This window comes from Ambystoma mexicanum, chromosome 9 (assembly GCF_040938575.1).
Source record: "Ambystoma mexicanum isolate Mex_15411 chromosome 9, UKY_AmexF1_1, whole genome shotgun sequence".
Classification (NCBI taxonomy): domain Eukaryota; kingdom Metazoa; phylum Chordata; class Amphibia; order Caudata; family Ambystomatidae; genus Ambystoma; species Ambystoma mexicanum.
In genome coordinates this window covers 1,516,810,372-1,516,833,454 of record NC_090931.1, presented here as the reverse complement: position 1 = coordinate 1,516,833,454, position 23,083 = coordinate 1,516,810,372, and the positions used below count along the sequence as shown (strand labels likewise).

Genomic DNA, 23,083 nt, shown 5'->3' with positions numbered 1-23,083 from the left:
GGCAGGACCCCAGAAGACAAGGACCAGAGAAACATGAGTAGACGATAACTTGGACAAGAGGAGCGTCAGCACAGCTTAGTTTGAGATGTGAAGAAAGCTGTGCATTGCACTGTTGTCAAGGACCCTGAAACGTTCGTTCTCCAATCTCATTAGGAAGGTGCATGCCAGGAAGTGAAAATGGCAGCCGCCACCTTGATTGTGGCTGCACGTCCTTCCCCAACCGCCATGTTGGTTAAGGCTATGTCTGTCTGACGGAGAATGCTGCTTGGGTGCTGGTGATCGAACGCCAGAGGAGATGCGTGCGTCACCAGAGGGGCTTTACCGGTAAATTCCTGACAAGGAGTCCCACTTCTAATGATGGAAATATTCAAAGCATGTGACACTATGAAAGTTCCAATGCTGGAGAATTGCTGTTTTTCTTTGTGTTATACACGACTACTATTGTTTACACATAAAAAAGCTTGCAAGCATTGTTTAATGCAACTGTTGATTCTGCAACTTTAGGATTATGTTAAATAACGATATGTATGGGATGTTCAAATGTTTACTTTTAAGCCCCTATAGAGTGATAGTTTTAAGTTAGTCCAATCAAATGTATTTAGACCTTCCAAAAGGCTAAAGAATCTTTCGAAATAATGTAACATTTTTAAACAGTCCATCATGTTCAACTGCTTCCGCTTCTCATCATTGTAATAGCAAAAATAGTTATTACTGTCCCCAGGTATAGTGGTATTTAATATATCGACCTTGCGAGGATGAAATGATGAGCTATCTTCCCAACATAACAGATGCATCTCCCAGCAAGAGTGTCTCTGGAAAAATAAAACTAAGCCAGCCCAGTAAATTATACTGAGGTTGGTATGGATGAAAGTGGAATGGCTTGGCTGTGGGGCATTTTACTGGGAATCATAAAAAAAAAAGCTAAGAAGCCATAGCCGTGCTTTCTGGTCTGGGGAGATGCAATACAACATACAGATTATTCTTAAGACTCACCGAACATGGTAGCCACAACAACGATACCCAGCAGCATCAACTTATTTTCGGTTATTTTTCTAGGTTTGAGAAAAAAAGATAATACAAGTGGGAAAAATATGTTTGATGACATTAGAAACAAAAAATATTATGGCAACGAGCAAATTTGGCGCCTCTAAAAATCAATGTAACTTTTGCTATTGGAGTATAGTCACAGGGATACTGAGTATACCACATTTTAAAAACCTTTTTATTGAAGACATGAGAAGAGAAAAAAATCTATGTTGTTTTTGTCATTACGTGTAAGTGCATGCATATTCTAAAATCCACAAAAATTAGAAGACTATTCACAGAGAAGTTACTATGAATAACTGAATAATCCCAGATTTACCCTTCATACCTGCAGAAAGCTATTGGATTCAAAAAAGAATTTAATGTGAGGAAGGCAGCGTTACAAGCAGTTTCTCAAGTCTGCACCAGGAAGGGATTTCACCAGCATCAGGTGGAACATAAGAGTATCGAGGCGTCCCCACCAGTATAGATATAAAGGAGACCAGACAGAGGATAATTGCTTAAGTCTATTGAGTAAGAGTGCAACTAACGGAGGACACAAACCGTAAGCCCAAGTAATTGAAACAGTTGTTGCACCATTTAAAACGGAAGACATCCAGTTCCTGCTTGAGGCAGAATGAATTGAGAAGTAATAACTCTGATTTATCTCTAATAAACTTGTACCCAGATACTGAAGAAAATGTGTGTAACTTGGCCAACAAATGGGGCAAGTAATGTTTAGGGTTTTTCAAAAGAATGAGAATATCATCAGCACAGGCAGCTATCTTGGTTTCATGGATGTCTTGACAGATACAAGGGATGTTTTTTTATCAGCTCTAATATGTTCCAAAAGGGGTTCAAGAGATAATACATATAAAATGGGAGGTAGGGCGTACCCTTGCCTAGTGTCTTTGTAAATGAAAAAAAAGAGGAATGACAACGAATGCAAATGGAGGATTTCAGATCAGAATATAGAGTTTTGACTAAAGATATAAAGCCCTCCCCACACCCATGCCAATGCAGGGACTGGAACACATATTCCCAATGACCCCGGTCAAAGGCTTTCTCAGCGTCTAAAGCAATAGCGGCATAACCCAATTTGTCATTTTTGCACTTAGAGATAATATATTTTGGATTTATATTTTAAGATCGCTCCTGAGGCTTGTTCGGTGAGTTTTCTATTAATCTGAAAAGTAGGAACAGGACAGTGCAAAGGTCTACACTTGAAGAGGAGCGATAATTTTGTTTTTCAGCATTGGTGAGTCGGAGATATAAGGCGTCAAGGTCTTTCTTATATCGCTTCCTTTTCATGTTAGAATAGGCCATTATAGGATCTCTTAAGGCAGCTTTAAAAGCATCCCAATCAGTGGATACGGAGGTATCTTCATCTACGTTTTCCGCAAAGAACTGTTGTTGGAAGGACATAGATGACTGAATAAATTGTTGGTCCTGAAGTGGACTATTATTGAATTTCCATTTGGAAGATGGTTTGATATCGGAGAGATCGAAGGAGGTAATGACAGGTGCATGGTCACAAATAACAATACTGGTTATGAGGGAATCTATAATAGTATTGGTGAGGGATTTGGTAGTGAAAATGTAGTCAAGGCGTGAGAGAGTGTCATGGGGATGAGAATGAAACGTGTACTCTAAGTCAGCTGGGTGGGCAAGTCTCCAGGTGACAATAAGGCTTGTTTCTGTTAAGCAGTTCGTAAACGCTTTATAGGACTTAGTCCAAATGTTCGTTTAAATGTTCCTTCTGTCTAAAAAAAGGTCCAGGACATGGTTCATGTCACTGCATAAAACAAGATTAGTGAGATTTGATTTGAGAATAGTCTGTTTGATCGAATCCCAAAAATAAGGTTATGATAAACACCTATCTAACCCAAAATATACAGATGGGAGCAAGCTACGACCATCAAATAATAATAATGCAGTCCTAGTGGTGTCTCGTCAAATTAAAAGGGCATATACTAAAAAAGCTATTGCCAATCCTTACCTCTAAATACAAATAGTGTTGGGGTAATGTTTATGAAAAAGAAAGAAGTGTTCACAAAAATAATATGTCAGGATGTTCGGGCCATTGGCTTCCCTTACCCACGTTTTCAGCACGGGACAAGGCGGTTCACTCGAGCGTAGCACAATCTTTGGCTTCTTCGGCATTAGGATACAGTTCAAATACTAGCATCAGGGCTTTCTGTGCCCAAGTCTCTTTCACTCATCAAAGTCTTTTGATTCAGAGGGCCTGATGTACCAAAACAAATGAAACGTTATTTTGCTCTTACAAGTACTCTATTCCAGTGATTCACTGTTCACCCTGGATCCCCCTCAACCAGCCTCAGATCCCTTTTACACAAGGGTCGTTACTTTGGATGCCCCTCTTTCGGGCTCAAATCCCCTTTTACAATTTTCGTAAAGTATTATTTCCGGGGTGACCCACAGTTCTCCCCGGAACCCCCTCAGCCGGGCTCAGATCCTTCCTCTTACACAATTAGTCTCCCTCAGCCGGGTTCAGACCAATTTCAGTTAGTCTTAACTATCAAAGATTTTCAAATGTGCACAGGGTTTTTGCTTGACCCGTTGCAGGACCACTTCAATTTCATAATTCCTTTTACATTTGCCACCTCTCAGTTGGATAACTAAGATAGACCGAATGAGCACCCACGTAGCGCTGGACCACTCCGTTTATGGTATCGGTCTTGGCTTAAAAAATGCAGTCACCCATCTGCTGTTTGATTATATTCTCGTCGCTCGTCACATAAGCTTCACACACTGTTCTCTTCAGATTTCTCCATACAATGTTGGCGCTTGCAACCTTGGCTCTAACACAGACTGGTCTGGTATCGGTCTCCCTGACTTACCGGCTGTGCTAACTTTACTGGCGCTGCTTTGTTGTAGGAGCCAAGGACAGTACCAGGGTGGCAAACACTCCTCCCCACCTTGGCTATCGACATGGGAGAGCCCTGGGTACCTCTGACACACTATGCAGGTTTCTTTCTTATTCTCAAGGGTTCAGGAATGAAACGGTCTTTCTCAGGAAAGGCCAAGGGCACTTCACTCCTTGTAACCCTCTCCAGCCTTGCCGTCTTTCTCCCCGTATTAAACTGGCATCTTGGAACTGTTGCTTCCTCGTGCTTTGCCTGGCTCCAAGTGTGCTTTCATGCTCCGCCTTTTATCCGTGTGGGGAAGTGTGATGGAAGTCAAGTGTGTGTAATGATGAGCAATTGCCTGACTGCCTGACCATTGTGTTGGGACACGTCAGGTATACGGCCCTGGGTGTTAGTCCGTTTTCTCTCTCAGTGAGCTGTCCTTGAGAAGAACTAGTTACTCTTACCTTGTAACGTTCTTTCGATGGGATGTTCCTCCGACGTATTCCTTATCTTAGATAGAAATCCTTCAGCTTTGCTGGCCTCGGAAAATTTTTTCGCCAGAGGGCGCTGCGCGTCGATGATCGCCGAGTCGATGACCCTCGACGGCCTCCGTGCCGACGTCGACGTCATCCTGCCTATAAAGGCCGCGCGCAGCGTCCGTTGCTCAGTTCCGTTTTGTAGTCCCCAGTAATGTTTTTGGATTAGACTAATCACCTTGAAGGAGCATAGGCTGCAAACCCACAGGAAGTCATACTGCGGGGATGGATGGGAGGGTCGATAAGGAATACGTCGGAGGAACATCCCATCGAAAGAACGTTACAAGGTAAGAGTAACTAGTTCTTCGAAGGGATTGTGTCCTCCGACGTATTCCTTATCTTAGATAGACTCCCATAGCAGTGGTATTGTGACTGGAGGCGGGAGTAATAAAAGTTATGTTACCCTTCCAGAATGGACAGAGTGTAACACAGCCTTGCCGAATCTAGTTTCTTGACTAGAGGAGGAATCCAGGCTATAGAATTTGGTAAATGTATGTGCGGACGACCATGTGGCAGCCGCACATATATCTCGAATTGGCACCCCTCTTTGAAGGGCTGAGGATGTTGCGATACCCCTGGTAGAATGAGCCCTTAGATTTTGAGGAGGCTCCTTTCCTGCCAATTTGTAGCACTCCAGAATGGCTAAAATAATCCATCTGGAGATGGTTTGTTTTGTTATTGGAAGGCCCAACTTATGTCCTGCATAACCTACAAAGAGTTGGTCTGCTTGTCTGATCTTAGCCAATCTGCTGATATAAAAGCTCAAGGCTCGCTTAGGGTCCAGCCTGTGCAGTCTCTCTTCCTCCTTCCCCGGATGAGGAGGAGGGTAGAAAGAAGGTAATATAATCTTCTGAGTGATGTGAAACTCCGAGACTACCTTCGGGAGGAAGTTAGGCTTCACCTGAAGAACAACTTTGTCCTTGTAAAAGATTGTATGTGGAGGTTTACACGATAAGGCTTGCAACTCGCTAACCCTTCTAGCAGATGTCAATGCTATTAGCAAAACAGTTTTGAGGGTGAGAAGCTTCAATGAACAAGAGTGTAGTGGTTCAAAAGGGGCACCCTTTAGGAAGTTTAAAATTAGGTTTAAATCCCATAAGGGAACTTGAAAAGGTTTCGGGGGATAAACATTAGTTAATCCTTTTAGGTATTGTATTACCAATGGAATTTTGAAGTATGAAGGCTCCTCTGCAGTGCGCTTAAAGATTGATAGCGCTGCGAGATAGCCCTTAATTGTGCCAACCTGTAGGCCTGAATTAGCCAGGTAAAGTAAGAATGACAACACCATAGGTGTACCACAAGAAAAGGGTTCAATATTCTTTTCTCTGCACCAGCTGCAAAATTTGTTCCAACGGCAGCGGTATAGAGTTTTAGTTGCCGGCCTTCTGGCCGAAAGCAACACCTCCATAACATCATCCGGAAGGTCCCAATCCTTGTACCTCAACCTTTCAGACACCAAGCGTGAAGGTTGAGGGTCTTGATGGCTGGATGGAGAACCTGACCTTCCTTCTGCGAGAGAAGATCCTCTCTGTATGGCAGTCGAATTGGAGGGCAGATGGACATGTCTAGAAGGTCCGGGTACCACGTTCTCCTGGCCCAATCCGGGGCAATTAGGATCATGGTCTTCCGAAACCTTCTCAACCTCCTGATCATTTGAGGAATGACAGGGACCGGAGGGAACGCGTACAGAAGTGGGAACTCCCAGTCCACTACGAACGCATCTCCTAGAGCTCCTCTCGGGGGAAATTCCCTTGAGCAAAATCTGTCGCACTTCCTGTTGATACTGGTGGCGAACAGATCCACTTGAGGGGTTCCCCAAAGGGCGAAGATCTCTTGAAGGACTTCCTGAGCTATCTCCCACTCGTGAGAGACTGTGCTCTGCCTGCTCAGAGCGTCCGCTGTCAAGTTCTTCTCTCCGGCTAGGTGAATTGCCGATAGAGAGATTCCTTCCTGAATTGCCCAAAACCAGAGCTGCATCGCCTCTCTGCACAGTGGTAGTGAGCCTACGCCTCCTCTTTTGTTGAGGTAGTGCATGGCCACTGTATTGTCCGTCATTATTAGGACGTTTCTTCCCCGTACAGACGGCAGAAAAGCCTTCAGCGCTAGTCTGATGGCTCTCAGCTCCAACAGGTTGATATGTAGTCTGGACTCCGATGGAGACCAACGACCGCTGATGGTCAAGTCGTTGGCGTGAGCTCCCCACCCCGTGAGTGAGGCATCCGTGACTACTGTTATCTCCGGCCATGGTTGCCAAAACATTTCTCCTTTCAGGATGTTCTCCCGACAGGCCCACCACTGAAGGTCTCGGGCTACTTTGACCGGGATCCGAAGGAGATCTGTCATCCTTCCTGAGAACTGTGACCACTGAGTTCTCAGTGCCCACTGGAGGGATCTCATTCTCAGGCGAGCCTCCGGCACGAGGAATATGCAGGATGCCATGAGGCCTAGCAACCTCAGAAAGTCGTAGGCTGGGAGATATTGGGCATTCTGAAATCTGATGACCATCTGCAGAATATCTCGAGCCCTCACCTCTGGTGGCAAGGCTCTTCCCAGGGAAGTGTCCAGGACTGCTCCAATGAATTGGAGTCTCTGTGATGGTATCATCTGTGACTTCTTTAAATTGAGGGAGAAGCCCAGCTTGTGAAGGAAGTGGCAAACATAATCTAGTTGTCTCTGAACCTGTTCCGAAGATACAGCTCTGATCAACCAATCGTCTAGGTAAGGGTAGACATGAATCCCTTCCCTCCTTAGACTTGCAGCCACAACCGACATTAGCTTGGTAAAGACCCTCGGGGCGGAGGTTAGCCCAAATGGCAGAACTCGAAATTGATAATGAGAGCTGCCAATTGCGAACCTCAGGTATCTCCTGTGCCTGGGATGGATCGGCACATGGAAATAAGCGTCCTGGAGGTCTAGAGATACCAACCAGTCCTGAAGCTGGAGGGCCTGAAGGATCTGAGAGAGAGTCACCATCTTGAACTTGTCCTTTCGGAGGAATTTGTTCAATTCCCGTAAGTCTAAGATGGGTCTCAGTCCTCCGTCCTTCTTCGGTATTATGAAGTAGGGGGAGTACCAACCCTTGTTCCTTTCCGCTACAGGTACCAGTTCTATGGCACCTTTCTCTAGCAGGTCTAAAACCTCCTGCAAGAGGAGCGGATCTGGAAGCTTCAAAGGGTTGTTCCCCGGTGGATGACTCTGAGGGATATGTAGGAAGGGCAGGCAGTAACCTTGGGCCACTGTCTCCAGAGCCCAAGCATCTGACGTAATAGCCTGCCATTCCGTCAGATGGTGAGTTAACCTGCCCCCTACTGGTGTTCTGTGAGGGGAGACCTCAGAGTGGTTTTGAAGCGGCTGATGCAGTTGCCGAAGGTAAAGTGGCTCCTGCTCCTGCGGGTGCGGCTTTCTTTCCCCTACCCCGTCCACCACGGGTAAATCTTCCTTGGCCTCTTTGAGCCGGTCGTCCTCTGCCCTTTCCATATGAGGAATAGTAACGAAAGGACCGTCCTCTCCACGATGATCCCGAAGGACGAAAGGTATTCTGACGGATAGCAGCTCCCAATGACTTGGCTGCTGCCTTGGACGTTTGCAGTTTCTCCAAACTGTCATCCGCCTTCTTTCCAAAGAGGGTAGAACCGTCAAAGGGCATATTCAAAAGCCTGGTCTGCACGTCAGAGGCAAAACCAGACTTCCTCAACCACGCATGCCTGCGGATTGTGGTACTTGCCGCCATGGCCCTGCTGATACTGTCAGCAGAATCTAGGCCAGTTTGTAGGGTCTCGCACATCGCATCTTTACCATCCCTGATGATGTTTAAAAATGCGTCCCTTTCCTCTCCTTCTTGGAGGCAGTCAGCCGCTGATGAAGCGCACTCCCAAAGGGTGTGGCTGAACCTAGCGAGCGTACAGGTCGCGTTAATAGACTTTAACGCCATGCTACAGGCAGAAAAAACCTTCTTAGCCATGGCATCATACTTTTTGTCATCCCTATCCTGCGGAGCAGTGGGGTATGCAGATGTGCTGCCTGATGAGGTTGCAGCCTGTACAACTAAGCTCTCAGGAGTAGGGTGTTTTGACAAATATTCAGGGTCAGAACTAGCCACCCTGTATTTTGTTGACAGTTTTTTATTTACTGCCGGGATAATTTCCGGCGTTTCCCAGTTTGTCAAAATCCTTCTCTGTAGAGCAGAGTGAAATGGAACCACAGGATCCTCCTGTGGGCCCTTGTCCAGTATGTCAGTGAGGTCATCCTGCTGAAAGGCAGGAGAAGGTGCAGACCAACCCATAAATTCTATGATTCTAGACATCAGAGCTCTATATGGAGTCTCCGCATGTTCTCCTGGGTCTGGTTTGATAAATTCTGCTTCAGGAGAAGTGTCCAAGCCACTAGCTTCCTGAAGTGCATCCTGAAGATTTTTTAATCCTCTTTCCTCAGAGGCGAAAGTCTCTGGCTCTGGTGATGTGGTCCTCTGTAAATCAATATCTTGGTCTGAATCCTCCCTTTCCTCAAAAATCGAGGTTAAAGGGGGATACTTTGGTTTTTGGAATGGTATAAACCCCATTTCCAATGCAGAAGGAGCCATCATCACAGGCCTTGAAAACGTCGATGTCGTCGACACCGACGTGAAAGTACTCGAAGGCGCCGTGAAAAGCGTCGAGAAATGTGTACTAGGCCTCGAGGAACTCGAAAGGATCGGAGTCCTGCTCGAGAACGACGTCGACGTTCTCGGCGTCGAGTCGGAGGTCTTTTGTCTAACCGTTGGCTGTGGAGTAGCCGTGGTTCTTTCCTTCACCGGCGTCGATATCGGCGTCGACGTCGGCGTCGACTCGATCGACTGATGCGCCGATGAATCCTTCGACAACGGCGTCGATGGCGCCGACCTCTGTTTCGAAGGAGTTTTCGACGATGGCGTCGATGATGCTTTATCTCCCGATGGCTCGAGGCGCTTTCGGGTTGACTTTTCCGCCGGGTACTGCGACTCGCGGCGTTTAGATTTTTTGGGTTTTTTACCCGGGGTATCACCCTCAGCTGTCTTCGAGGGGGACGAGGCCGCTTTCTCGAAGACGCTTAGCATCTTTTTCCTGAATTCCTCCCACTCAGCTTGCGAGCTGCGTTTTGTGGGGCAATGAACTCTCTCAGGAGAACTCGACGAAGATGACGAAGGGGATCTCCTACGTCTCTTCTTCGAGTGTCTCGATGTCGACGAGTGGTGGGAGCCACTTCGTGATCTAGAACGAGAGTGTTTTTTATGGTGAGGAGACGAACGTCTCGACTCTACCGAAGAAGCTTTCGAGGAAGTTAAAGTTGACCTACCTCTCTCGAGCTTCCCCCTACGCTCCTTCAAGGCTTTCGCCGTCATGGAAAGGCATTCCTCACACTCCGAACTCTGGTGCGTGATTCCCAGACACCACAAACAGACCCTGTGAGGGTCCGTCAACGACATTTTCTTCCCGCAGTCTCGGCACTTTTTGAAACCGGACCGAGGGGTCGTCGGGTCGGAGGAGGATGCCATCGATATCGAGGTTAGATATTATATCGAGAACTGAGCAACGGTGTTCCGAGGCACAACGAAGCGCGGAAAAACGGAACTGAGCAACGGACGCTGCGCGCGGCCTTTATAGGCAGGATGACGTCGACGTCGGCACGGAGGCCGTCGAGGGTCATCGACTCGGCGATCATCGACGCGCAGCGCCCTCTGGCGAAAAAATTTTCCGAGGCCAGCAAAGCTGAAGGATTTCTATCTAAGATAAGGAATACGTCGGAGGACACAATCCCTTCGAAAGTGTTGTTAGGAAAGGGGGCTAGGGGGTTGAGTTCCTAAGTATCCTACCTGGTAGGATGGGGAAAAGGTGTTACAGGGAAGGGGATACCGCATCTCACCGTCCGGTGTCCCACTCCCCGAACACCCCTCATCCAGGTGATCCTCCCACACTGGTCTACCACCAGGAACTGGATCCAGAAGTGATGGCCGTGTCCTGGCTGCCTGGATGACAGATCCCCAGAGACTAGTGGGTGATACACCTTCAGGTTTCTCACATCTGCCACTTTTGTTCTGCAGCTCTATACTTGACCTTTAGATCTGCTAGATCAAATCGTACCAAGTGTTACGCTTGGTGGCATGTTTCAGGCGTTGCCTCATGACTGGGGAAAGAATGTCAAGAGTGTTAGAGATGGTGAGATGGAAATTGCTGAGAGCAGATTTGTAGGTAGAGTCTACAGTGGGAGGAGAGGGTGGGATGAAGGTGGATGAAAAAGCAGCAACTGACACTCAGTTCATCAGGCGAAAGTCTGAACGAGGTTGGCAGATGCTGGGGGCGGTGCAGTCAGAGGGTTGAGAGGGACAAGGTGGAAGGAGAGGAGGGAGTGGTATGACCAGGAGAAAGGAGTGGTGAGTGGGGAGGAGAGCAAAAGATCTGTGTGGATGAAAGCGTCAAGAGTGTGACCAGCCAAGTGGGTAGGAAATAGGTGAGAATGGAGAGGGATAGCGAGGGACAAAGGTCACAGAAGAGAGTGGGAACCGTGCTTGAAGAGTCAAGGTGGATGTTGAAGTGACCCAGTAGAATGAGTTTAGTGGAACATGTCAGGAGAGAGGAGCAGAAATCAGCCCATTCGTAGAGGAACAGGGTGATATAGCCAGGTGGCCTATAGATAGTGGCAATAGTGGCAATGGTCAAGGAGGAGGTAGGCGAAAGCAGCCGAGGACAGGAGCGGTTTACCAAGGCCAACCTCTGTCAACTTTTGAAAAGAAAGTGCATTATAATAAGTTAAATGAAACTGGTTATCTATTCAATCTTTGACAAACAGAAGTGATTTGATTAAACCTTCAATTTCTTGGATAACGATACTGGAACAAGGAAATTACATAAAAACAAGCACACAAATAGGACCAATATGTTTTCTTTTTTTCTCCTGAAGAACCACTGCAACTGGCAATGGGGAAACACGTGTTAACTAAGTGTGAAATTAACACTATGAGAAAATAAACAGAGAAAATAAACCCATTTTGACTCTGAAAAATTGTTTATGGAAAAAATGAACACAGTTTTACTCTGAAAAATTGTTTATAACTAAGTGTGAGATCAACACTATGAGAAAATAAACACAATTTGACTTTGAAAAACAGTTCAATGTAACTACACAGATAAATGAGAATTGACTCAACGAACAGCAATTTTTCATTTATTTAAAAATTCAAGGAGTTGTCGCATTAGAGTATAATTTTTCGCATATCGATCATTTAATGAGGTAGGAGAGATGACCAGCTTGCAGGCCATGCTCTCGAGGAGGAGTATGACTGGGTGGGTACAAGGGAAGAAGGGACCCACTCAGGGAAGATCAGGGTGACATCACAACCAGAACGGTTAGGGCGAGGCTTAGACAGGATCTTGTAGCCATAAGGGAGAAGGGAGTCAAAAACAGTGACTGAGCTGGCATTGAAGGACGTCTCGATAAGAGCGAGGATATCGAGGTCAATGTCTTTAAGGAGGAGGCAGATGTCAACAGAGTGTTTGATAGCAGAGCAAGCATTAAGCGTGGCTAGATGAAGCCGGTTTCTGTATTTGAAGAATTTCCGAGGAGGGGGACAGGGGCGTCGTACACCATTTGGAGGAGGGGGAAGAGGGACAGGTAGAGAGGAGGAAGGAGTAGCAAGCATAGGAAGGAAGTTGATGAGGTACGGAAGGTGCCGGTCAAAGAGGAGGCGTTTGGTTGAGGACCCTAAGCCATGACAGTGTCATTGCGATAGACATTAATGATGCACCTGGATTATGAGAAACCTGCCAAGAGTACTTCCCATCTAGTGCCACCTTTAATGGGTGAGGATAGGAAAGGAGAGTAGAAATAAGATGAGGGATCCAGAGATCTGGAGAGGGGACAGAAAAGAGGATATCAGTGACAATCTGGTAGTTGCGCTGACGTAGGTGTCTACAATGGGTAGACAAGGGTTGGTGGCCCGAAACTCTTTTTTAAACTTTTTCCTTCCAGACTTTGTGAGAGACGGAGGGTAGGTGATAGTAAAGCAGTTAGAATAGATAGGCGCGATAATGAGTGAGAAAGGAGGAGAGAATGCATGGCCTGAGCACAAACTCACCAGGCAACCTAGGAGCCTAAAAGGAGAGCAAACAGATGCAGTAGAGACACTTGGGTCAAAATTTAGGGGAGTACAGCCGTTAAAACACACCTAGATTCAAAATTGCCCAAACAGCACACAACTGCAAGGCAAAAATGGGTTGGGGTACAAGTTGTAAAACACACCTAGATTCGATATTGCCTAAACAGCACAAACGTGCAATGCAGAAATGGGTGGGGATGCAAGCTTTAAAAACACACCTAGAATCAAAATTGCCCAAACAGCACACAAATGCAGTAAAAAGGAGGTATATGTCATGATCTCTGCTTCCAAAAGGTCAGGGTTTTCCCAACTCCCTTGGAAGCAGATCCATAACCCAGGTTCTGAGTGCCAACCAGTCCCAATTGGGACCTTTTGGACCCAGTCCTGGCGCCAGTGGCACCAGGCTCATAAATATGCCCAGTCCCAGCGCTGGAAGCGCCGGGCTCATAATGCTTGGGTGGACTTACCTGCAGCAGACCATGCTGCTTACTTGCCTGCCAGTTGAGCCTCTGATCCTCTTCTGTTTGGAACTACTTTTCCTGTTGGGTGGGGCAGGAGCCACTCCCTAGGTTCAGAACACTGGAACTCTTCTGGAAAGCAGGAACTCTTTTCTTACCCAGGCGTGGCTGCGGAAGGAGACACCTAAGCACTACAGGAGGCTATTTAAACCACACCCGTTGGATGAATCTTGCTTTGCGTTATTCTGCATCCTCTGCAGCAGAACGCTCATCGTGTCTTCTGCATCTGATCCTGGGCCTAAGGAAAAAGGCTTACCATCCTGAATCCAGTCTTCAGCAACACCTATAAAGACAAGAAAGAACAGGTTAGCATTACGGTCTTCAGTGACAGCGCTTCACTTACCTGGCCCATCGGCTGTCACCAACGCCTCGCGCTGCATTCCGGCATCTGAAAGACAAAGGCTTACCTACTCTTCGTGCGCTCCGGAGGTCTTCGCACTGCATTCCGGCATCTGAAAGACAAAAGCTTACCAACTCTTCGCACGCTCTGGAGGCCTTCGGCGCTGCATCCCGCATCTGAAAGACAAAACAAGGTGCGTTTAAAGACATTGGGGAACTTTAATACTCACGTGCCATTACTCCTTTCCACATCTAACCCAGTGGGTATTCCGGCACCCTGCAGCCGCTCCGAACTTGTACCTGCAAAATAAAAAGACAGTTAGAGCGCATCGTGAAGCAGGCAACAAGCGCTTACTTACGTGCTTCCAGGCGCTTCTATTCATCACACGGGCTCCATCTTCAACTCACTTCAGCCCGTCATCCGCCATCGGCGGAACCCTGCAAAACAAGAGACATCATTACTAAAGACTTTTAAAGACATTAGAATTACTCGAAAGTTACCGTTCGTGTAGTAAATGACGGACAGCAGTCCTCTGAAGTCAAGAGGCCTGCTCCCCTTATCCAGTGAAGAAACTGGTTACAGCACCCTGCCCCGAAGCAGATGGAGAGCACGGCGTTCACTTACCTAAGGTGAGCGCGTTAACCTCTGGGGTTCTACAGGAGAAGAAAAAGGGAAGAAGAGAGAGACATTCAATAACCTAGTTCATTAATCCCATATTTTCTATCTGCAGACACCTTACCCTTCGAGTCAGACATACAGTGCACAGAGGTCCAGCCCAAAGAGCCAGCCGTGTGTTACACATCACCTTTGAAGATACGGTATACGCCCAGTCAAGACCGGCGCCTCTACGGGAATCAGGTGAGCGTTACAGTATAGGAGAACAGCAGAAAGTTAGTGAGTAGACATCAGATAGTCAAAGCATAACTCACAGGTGCTGTGCAATGGGAGAAAATTGTCCAGAGTCATGCTGGGGTACTGTTCGAAGAGGTGAGAGGTAGTGAAGTGAGAGTTGCTGCAGGGAGGAGATTGGGGCCCTCCAAGCTCTCCACAGCCCGAACATGCACAGGCGGGGGCCTTTATGTGGGCCTTGGTGCTGCGGGCCAGCTATCTCGCCTGCTGGCTCCCGTCAGGCCAATGTAGATGAAGAGCTGGCCAATCAGAAGTAACGCAATGCTGTTACTGTGGAAACCCTCTGAGGCACTCTGGTGCCGAGGAAGATGGCAGCCATGTTGAAGAACAGCCAGCAATACGGGGCCAGTGTATCACACATGTGCAGGGACAACAAATGCAAGCCCAGGTACATACACTAACAGTGATAGTGGAATCTAGTCTAGTGACCCCTAAGATGCACATCATAGATAAATAGGGACCTGTTTAGATCCAAGAAAGAAGCTTTTGCTCAAGGAACACCGTTAGATCCTGAAGATGATGTAGAAAAGTTAGATGCCATGTCAGACCATGTATGTTTTGTGAAATATTTTGACACCTTTAATTTCTATAAGCGAAAACAAGTGCAGTGGTTAGACAAAACCCACTGAGGGCATTGTCCTGTTACTTTTCTCTACTCACCACCAGAGTTTAAGGCACACTTCCCTTACGTACCAAAGCCCCAGGTGAAGGGAGAGTGTATAGCACAAAATTAATATATATTTACCGTCCCCTACAGATGGCCAGTTTATGTGGTTGTAGGAAGCACAGAGGAGGCAGACTCGGAAGGTAGTTTAAGCTTCCCCTTTTATTAAATGGAATAAATCAATTGAAGCAAAACTGCATTGCTGGGTTACTTTACCCCTTCAATTCAGCATGCCTTTCCCAGTAAAACAGTCTAGGTAAGGGTTCTTATCCTTTCTCCTATTGCTCTTCATAGGCCCAACGCTCCTGTGGGTCTTCCTCCGGCAGCAGGATGTCCTGGAATGCAAGACGTGTAACAATGTAGCAGAGATTTCCTCCCTTTATATAGTCCCACCTGCCTACTGCAGGCAATCCACTTCTTCCTTCCTCGGAGCAACCAATCCCTTCTCTTCATAGTAAGCCCCGCCCCCTGTAATGGCTGCCATTCTTCCCTCGTGTCCTCCTGTTCTGCTCCAGGCTTTCATGGCATTCTTTCCCCCTGTTGCTGGCCGGTTGTTGTTCTGGCTTCCAAGGTATGATTGCATACATCTTGTTTAAGGTACAGGGAATTTACCCTGTCCCACTGAATTGGGTCCCTTTCAGCAGCCACAGTGTGGTCCCCTACTGTGGCCGCAATATTATTGCCTGTATTTGCTGTGTCCCTGTCCCATGCTGTGTCTTTTTTCCAGGCGGCGAGTGCCACTTCCCGGAATGCCGTGTTCTCTGCGTGCCTTGCTGCTACAGCCAGCGTCTCTCCAGTGAGTGCCGCACTGGCCGCTGTCTCTGCAGCAGCTGCTGTGCCCGAGAACAGGGAGTTCACCATGCTGCATGTGGTGTCTCTAGAAGCGGCGGTTGCCTCTTCCCGAAATACTGAAGCAACCGGTCTCACTCCAAGTGCCGCGCTGTTCGCTCTGACCGTCGAGACAGTTGGGGTTGCAGTGGTTGCCTCACTGTGGTATTCCCGGTACCCACAGTGGTCTACACATTCTGTGTTGTATGATAAAGCATTCTATGCCACAATGACAGAGGATACATGGCAAGATACAGTACCCCTTAGGCTGTCATGGGGTTTAAGCACATGGAACAGACACTCTAGATGTAGCATGTAGAAATCCATATTTGATGTATTTCCTCAATCACACTCAGTATGCTGTAATGTGTAGTTCACCCTATTTACCCACATATCCAGACTGGAAACCCAAAGAGGTTGGATTTTGGTGGACAACTAAACAGCTTAACAAAGCAATAAAGGAAGGTAAATGACACATTGCCTCAGGCATTCCAGTAGATTGGAATCTTGGCGGCAATGAATGTCATAAAAGGTACATGGGTTTAAGCGTAGGGCCACACATAGCTTGGGCTTCACAAAACTATGCCATTTCCTTAGGCAAGGCATGTCAGTTAACGTCAAAGCAAGCACCTTTAATTGAGGTTGTTAGCAAAATAGACACATGGGGGAAGGTCAGGTAATTGGTTAGCAATCCTAGACAGGATAGGTCACCTAGAAAGGGCTAAGAACAAAAGGGAGGCCAAAGAAGCTGAACCTACCTGGAAGAAAGCTGTCCTGGAAGTCCAAGGACTGGCTGAACTGCCCATCGAGATGACTCATTCTGCAGCTGATGAGAACTTCATTGCATTGCAGCAGGGAATCTGCAAGCTGAGAGATGTGGTAGTAGATATGGGGCAGATCATCCAAGAAGACTTGGAAACTTTACAAGATGAATAACAAGCAGTCATTGAGATTCTGAAGATCAGACTTCCTGGACACACTGTCTACAGGGGTTCAAGACTGCGCTATTATCACACAGCCAGGGCAAGTGACAGAACGGAACAGAGACAAGCTCAAAGACAGGCCATTTCAGAGTCCACCTACACTCTACTGGCTGTAATAAAAAAAGATTTTTATGGAATATCAGCGTGTGATAAAGACTTTGTCATGGACACTGCATGGGATCCTGAACATTCCCATGCCAGCAGAAACACCTATGTTGTGTGAAGAACTGCAGTCCTTTGGCACCATGCACCAAGTAGACAAGCAATGGATACAAACAAACTATGAGGTGCCATATACCCATGCCAGTGTGACTCATGAGGACTCTACAGTACAACCGTATTCCACGAAGGACTATGTGGGAACACCCGATGCATGGTGCCAGGACCTTTCTAAGATCAGTCCATGTGAGCAGAATTCGGACTCGCCCAAATGCATGCTGAGTGCAATTTGAATAGAAACCTTCAGTAGCAACGTTCTACTACCTAATGGATCCCACATTGTACAGTTTAACGCTTCATGCTGTGGTGTGCCTTTGGGGATTGAAAAAGAAGTTTGAAGCACAAAAATATTCTGATTAATAATTGTTAACGAGCTCACTACATAAGGTACAACAGATGGAGAGAAAGGAATTATTGATAGAGAAAAGGAAAAACAGAATCCTAATTTGATCTACACAACAATTTATTTGTTGCAAATAGGAAGATTAAGCAGATCATCAATAGGAATCGGCAGGCTTTGAAATTCGATCTTGTATTGGATAGACTATTCCCAAATCCCCCGATCTTTTCATATAAAAAGAGACTATCACTGAGAAGAACAAGTTACTTCTTACCTTGTAACGTTCTTTCGACGGGATGTTCCTCCGACGTATTCCTCATCTTAGATATATCCTTCCAGCTCCGCTGGCCTCGGAAAATTTTTTCTCTAGAGGGCGCTGCGCGTCGACGTCCCTCGAGTCGATGTCCCTCGACAGCCGCCGTATCGACGCTCGACGTCATCCTGCCTATAAAGGCCGCGCGCAGCGTCCGTTGCTCAGTTCCGTTTTGTAGCCCACAGTATTACTGTCTGGACTAGACTAATCACCCTGAAGGAGCATAAGCTGCAACAACAAGGGAAGGAGAACTGCGGGGATGGATGGGAGGGTCGATGAGGAATACGTCGGAGGAACATCCCGTCGAAAGAACGTTACAAGGTAAGAAGTAACTTGTTCTTCGAAGGGATTGTGTCCTCCGACGTATTCCTCATCTTAGATAGGCTCCCATAGCAGTATTCTATATTCGGAGGAGGGAGTACTGACTTCACGCTGTCTTCTATTGATGAATAGAATGCAGTACAGCCCTTCCAAACCTAGTCTCTTGACTGGAGGAGGAATCCAGATTGTAAAAACGTGTAAAGGTATGGACAGACGACCATGTAGCGGTCGCACATATGTCTTTAACCGGCACGCCTCTTTTGAGGGCCGATGAAGCTGCAATACCTCTGATCGAATGAGCCCTAAGGTTTTGAGGGGGCTCTTTCCCTGCCAGTTTATAACATTCCAGAATGGCTAGAATGATCCATCTGGAAATGGTCTGCTTAGTTATTGGTAACCCCAGCTTGTGACCTGCGTAACCTACAAACAGCTGGTCTGCCTGTCTTATCCTGGCTAGTCTACTAATGTAAAAACTTAAAGCCCAAGCCCTCCTAGGGTCTAGTCTGTGTAACCTCTCTTCCTCTTTCCCCGGGTGAGGAGGAGGATAGAAAGATGGTAGGGTAATCTTCTGAGTGATATGGAATTCAGAAACCACCTTTGGGAGGAAATTAGGCTTCACTTGCAGGACAACTTTGTCTTTGTGAAAGATTGTATGAGGGGGTTTACAAGAAAGAGCCTGTAATTTGCTCACCCTTCTAGCAGATGTAAGTGCTATTAATAAAACAGTTTTAAGGGTAAGGAATCTTAACGAACAAGAATGGAGAGGTTCGAAAGGTGTACCCATCAGGAAAGTTAGTACTAAGTTTAAATCCCATAGGGGAACTTGGAATGGTCTTGGGGGATAAACATTGGTTAACCCCTTTAGAAACTGTATTACCAAGGGTAATTTGAAATAGGATGGTTCTTCCGCAGTACGCTTAAAGATGGATAGCGCTGCGAGATAGCCCTTAATGGTGCCAACTTGAAGGCCTGAATTTGCCAAATATAGTAGGAAGGACAAAACCATTGGTGTACCACATGAAAATGGGTCGATATTCTGTTCTCTACACCAGCTGCAAAATCTGTTCCAACGGCAGCGGTATAAAGACTTTGTTGCTGGCCTCCTTGCCGAAAGCAACACCTCCATAACATCATCAGGGAGGTCCCAATCCTTGTACCTCAGCCGTTCAGAAGCCAAGCGTGAAGGTTGAGGGTTTTGATATCTGGATGGAGAACCTGACCTCCCTTCTGTGAGAGTAGGTTCTCTCTGAGAGGAAGTCGAATTGGAGGGCAGATGGACAAGTCTAGAAGGTCCGGGTACCACGTTCTCCTGGCCCAATCCGGGGCAATTAGGATCATGGTTCGCCGGAATCTTCTCAACCTCCTTATCATTTGAGGAATGACAGGGACTGGTGGGAACGCGTACAGAAGCGGAAACTCCCAGTCCACTATGAACGCGTCTCCCAGAGCTCCTCTCGGAGGAAATTCCCTTGAGCAGAACAGGTCGCATTTCCTGTTAGGCTGGTGGCGAACAGATCTACCTGAGGGGTTCCCCAAAGGGCGAAGATCTCTTGAAGGACTTCCTGAGCTAGCTCCCACTCGTGGGAGACTGTGTTCTGCCGGCTCAGAGCGTCCGCTGTCAAGTTCTTCTCTCCGGCTAGGTGAACTGCCGATAGAGAGATTCCTTCTTGGATTGCCCAAAACCAGAGCTGCATCGCCTCTCTGCACAGGGGTAGTGATCCTACGCCTGCTCTTTTGTTGAGGTAATGCATGGCCACCGTGTTGTCCGTCATTATCAGGACGTTCTTCCCTTGTACAGCTGGCAGGAAAGCCTTCAACGCAAGTCTGATGGCTCTCAGCTCTAACAGGTTGATGTGTAGTCTGGTCTCCGATGGAGACCAACGACCGCTGATGGTCAAGTCGTTGGCGTGGGCTCCCCACCCCGTGAGTGAGGCATCTGTTATCTCCGGCCAGGGTTGCCAAAACTGTTCTCCTTTCAGAATGTTCTCCTGACAGGCCCACCACTGAAGGTCTCGAGCCACCCTGCCGGGAACCTGAAGAAGATCTGTCATTCTCCCTGAGAATTGTGACCACTGAGTCCTCAGTGCCCACTGGAGGGATCTCATTCTCAGACGAGCCTCTGGCACAAGGAAAATGCAGGATGCCATGAGGCCTAGCAACCTCAAAAAGTCGAAGGCTGGGAGACGTTGGGCATGTTGGAACTTGGTAACCATCTGTAGAATATCTTGAGCCCTCACCTCTGGTGGCGAGGCTTTTCCCAGGGAAGTATCCAGGATCGCTCCTATGAACTGGAGTCTCTGCGATGGTATCATTTGTGACTTCTTTAAATTGAGGGAGAAGCCCAGTCTGTGAAGGAAATGGCGCACGTGATTTAGCTGGATCTGAGCTTGCTCCGGAGAAACAGCCCTGATCAGCCAATCGTCCAGGTAGGGGTAGACGTGAATCCCTTCCCTCCTTAGACTTGCAGCCACTACCGACATTAAGTTGGTGAAGACCCTCGGGGCGGAGGTCAGCCCAAATGGCAGTACTCGAAATTGATAGGGAGAGTTGCCAATTGCGAACCTCAGGTATTTCCTGTGTTTGAGATGGATAGGCACATGGAAATAAGCGTCCTGAAGGTCCAGAGATACCAACCAGTCCTGAAACTGAAGGGCCTGGAGGATCTGAGAAAGAGTGACCATCTTGAATTTGTCTTTTCTGAGGAATTTGTTCAATTCTCGCAAGTCCAAGATGGGTCTCAGTCCTCCGTCTTTCTTCGGAATGAGAAAGTAAGGGGAGTACCAGCCCTTGTCCCTCTCCGCTACAGGTACCGGTTCTATGGCACCTTTCTCTAGCAGGTCCAAAATGTCCTGCAAGAGGAGCGGATCTGGAGCTTTCTGAGAGCTGATCCCCCGGTGGATGACTCTGAGGTATACGTAGGAAAGGCAGGCAGTAACCTTGGGCGACTGTTTCCAATGCCCAAGCATCTGACGTGATAGCCTGCCATACCGTCAGATGTTGGGTCAACCTGCCTCCTACAGGTGTCCTGTGAGGGGAGTCCTCAGAGTGGTTTTGGGGCAGCTGATGCAGATGCCGATGGTAAAGAGGCACCTGCTGTTGCTGCGGCTTTAGAATATCTACCCCGTCCACCTCGGGTAGTTCTTCTTTGACCCCTTTGAGCCGGTCGTCCTCTACCTCTTCCGAATGCGGAGTAGAAGCGAAAGGACTTGCCCCTCGCAGAGGTTCCTGTGGGACGAAAAGGAGTCTGACGGATTGCAGCTCCTAGGGATTTTGCTGCAGCTTTTGAAGTTTGCAGTTTCTCTAAACTGTCATCCGCCTTTTTCCCGAACAAAGAAGAGCCATCGAATGGCATGTTCAAGAGCCTGGCTTGCACATCTGGGGCAAAACCCGACTTTCTCAACCAAGCGAATCTCCTGGTTGATGTACTTGCCGCCATTGCTCTGCTGATACTGTCAGCCGAATCAATGCCCGTCTGGAGGGATTCGCACATAGCGTCTTTACCGTCCTGTATAATATTCAGGAACGCATCCCTTTCTTCTCCCTCCGGGATGCAGTCAGCCGCTGTAGAAGCACACTCCCAAAGTGTATGGCTGAACCTAGCAAGAGTGCAAGCAGATAACGCCATGCTACATGCTGAAAAGACTTTCTTTGCCATAGCATCATATTTTTTATCATCCCTGTCCTGTGGGACTGTAGGATAAGCCGTCTTGACAGAGGTAGAGGATGCTGCTTGTACCACCAGACTTTCTGGGGATGGATGTTTAGACAAAAACTCTGGGTCTGTGGAAGATACCCTGTACTTTGCAGACAGTTTTTTATTTACTGCTGGTATTACATCTGGGGTTTCCCAGTTTGTCATGATCTTTCTCTGAAGAGCTTTATGAAAAGGCACCACAGGATCCTCTTGTGGGCCTTTGTCAAGAATATCCGTGAGGTCGTCTTGCTGGAAAGATTGTGAAGGTGCAGACCACCCCATGAACTCTGTAATCCTGGCCATTAAGGCTCTGTAGGGGGTTTCAGCATGCTCCCCCGGGTCTGGCTTAGCAAAATCCACCTCAGGGGAAGTGTCTAACCCACTTGCCTCATGTAAAGAATCATGAAGATCCTTTAATCTGCGCTCTTCAGAGGAAAATTCCTCTCTAACTGGGGTTACAGGTCCCTGTAACTCAAATGTGTCTTGTTCAGACAAATCACCCTCTTCTAAAATTGAGGATATAGTTCTCAATTGTTCTGAACTCATAAAGGGAGTAAATCCCATTTCCAAGGCAGAGGGTGCCGAACTTGTCGTTATTGGCCTCGAAAACGTCGATGTCGTCGAAGGCTTCGAGCGTGGCGTCGAAAACAGAGGTGGAGGCCTCGAGGACCTCGACAGAATTGGAATTCTACTCGACAATATCAACGCCATTGACGTCGAGGGCCTGGGGATAGTCACTGGATGTGTGGTCACCGTGACTTTTCTTGGCGTCGACGCCGGTGTCGAGTCGACAGACCCGTGTGTCGAAGGTCCCCTCGACAACGGCGCCAAAGACATCGACCTCGACGGAACCTTCGTCGACGGCGTCGACGGAACCTTCGAGGAAGGTTTGGAGGTCATAGTCCTGCTCGAGGGTTCGAAACGCGCTCGAGAGGTTTCTTTCGCCGGGTACTGCGACTCGCAGCGTTTTTGACCTTTGGGTCTTTTCGACCAGAGCATCGCTCTCGGCAGTCTTCGAGGGGGTCAAGGCCGCTTTCTCGAAGACGCTCATCATATTCTTTCGGAATTCCTCCCATTCAGCCCGGGAACTATGTTTCGTGGGGCAAGGGATTCTTTTTGGCGAAACAGAGGAAGAGGAAGACGGAGAAGGGGATCTTCGACGCCTCCTCTTCGAGTGCTTCGATCTTGAGGAGTGATGAGACCCACTCCGAGACCTGGAGCGCGAATGGTAACGAGGAGACGAATGTCTCGACTTCGTCGACGAAGAAGAAGCTTTAAAAGTCTTACCTTTCTCCAGCTTCCCCCTACGCTCCTTCAGGGCCTTAGCTGTCATGGACATCAAGTCCTCGCATTCCGAACAATGGTGTTCAGCTCCCAAGCACCACAGACAATTTCTGTGAGGATCGGTCAACGACATC

General features: G+C 47.6%; 1 protein-coding gene across 9 annotated transcripts in view; it reads right to left on the bottom strand.

The window, feature by feature from the left end:
• LOC138489399 (uncharacterized) overlaps positions 1 to 23,083 on the bottom strand; it is a 310,533-nt gene that overhangs the window by 234,614 nt on the left and 52,836 nt on the right. For 2 of the 9 annotated variants that reach the window (XM_069617122.1, XM_069617124.1), the window contains exon 1: positions 994 to 1,057. The exons of the other annotated variants lie outside the window; for them this stretch is intronic. The gene's annotated coding sequence lies outside the window, so the exon portion shown is untranslated. Of the gene's footprint in view, positions 1 to 993; positions 1,058 to 23,083 lie in introns of those variants that run through there. 9 annotated transcript variants of the gene reach the window in all.